Here is a 1,778-nt window from a genome sequence, read left to right on the forward strand (position 1 = left end):
CTGAATAGGAGACCTCTCACATGAACGCTGAACTCCCAGCACACAATTTAGATTATTTAAATACAATACGGTAACATAAAGCAGACATAATAGAGTAACACAAACCTGAGAATAATCATATAAATAAGAGTAACTTAGAGCTTCAATCAAATTGAGAAAAATAAACTAAAATGTGTCCTGCTACAGTCAAGTCCTGTTTGCTGGAAGGTCATGAAACAAAATGTTAAATTAATTTGGGAATATTGGCATTTTTTGTTCAGTTTTTGGAAGATGAGACAATTATTTTTATTTTTTTATGGCCTTCTTAGTTCTTATAACCTCACACCTAAATTACCTCAACTAAAAGCTGCAGAGCGAGATCAGCTCTGAGTGTGATTGGGTAGCAGCTGTCCCGTCTCTCCAAAGGAAGGTGGAGATTTTCAAAGTGGATCTCCAAATGGAACTTTACACAGTTTCCAGCAATGGAGCAAATTCAGGGAGAGAGACATATTTCTACTCATGTTGAGTTCATACACAAACTGATTAGAAACTTCAGTGATGTTTTTGATGACTTCAGCCTGGAAGAGCAGTTCCTCCTTGGCTCCATATAAGTTGCGAATCCGCATTCTCAACATTTAAAATCATAAAAGCCAGATATTGTCAAGAATGACATTCTCTAACATAAACATTAACATTCCTTATTGAGAACACTGAGGCGTCCAGTTCAACCTGAAGCACTTTACGTTGAGCACGTTTCATCTTTTATGGTTAAAAGGAATTTAGGCCTATTTGAAAATTCCAAGACAGAATGTTTATTGCACTTGTTGTGCAATAATGCCTAAAAAGTGATACCATGGAATGGTGTGCCTGTAGGCGTTCAATAAATTTGGTTATCAAAAAAATATAAAAAATGTATAGTTAAAATCTTAATATTAAATCATAACTTTAATCGGTTAAAGTTGTCTCGGGGCACCACCTTTCAATGGAAGGGAAAAGATAGCCAATTTATTGATTAAGATCAGTCTCGTTTAGATATAGTTCAATTAGAAATCTCAATATTCTCTATTAAAGATTATATAATGAAGAGTGAAGGTTATGGAGTTTCTTGACAGTGTAGCGGTTGGCAAAATTCACTTATGCAACATTAATGAAAGAACATTTGTGAAAGAAAACATTTATTATGAACATAATAAAGTATAAAAACGGAGTTGGTCAACATGCTCAGATGTTAAAGGGCTCCTCTGGGCTGTTACTATATCTCCTGCAGTGGAGAACATCCTCTCAGCAGACACACTAGTGCCTGGAACGCTCAGGTATCTTTTAACGAGTTTGGCTAGGAGAGGACACATTGACACGTGACACGTCAAACTTGTGTCACGTGGATATGTGTTTGTTTAACTGATGTTTAGGTATTTGTCTTTTACTTTTACTTACTATTTTAACAGTTGTATTTGTCTTTTTACAAAATGATTATGTTGTACTTGTTGTCTTCTAATTTTACGGTAAATAAGATTAGATGAACGGATGATTGGATGACAGCAGTGTGTTTGACTGACAGGGGGCAGCTCGACTCACATGAGTGGATAAATGGGTGAATTGATGAATGGATGAATTGATGAACGGATGAATAGATGATTCGATAATAAGATGAATATATGATTAGATGATTAGATGATTAGGTTATTAGGTGAGTCGGTGACAGCAGTGTGTTTGACAGACAGGGGGCCGCTCCACTCACGGAACGGACCCTCCCTCCCTACGAGGCGGACGCTGCTGTGGGAGGAAGCGGAAACAAACGT

Source organism: Platichthys flesus, chromosome 16 (genome assembly GCF_949316205.1).
Source record: "Platichthys flesus chromosome 16, fPlaFle2.1, whole genome shotgun sequence".
NCBI lineage: Eukaryota > Metazoa > Chordata > Actinopteri > Pleuronectiformes > Pleuronectidae > Platichthys > Platichthys flesus.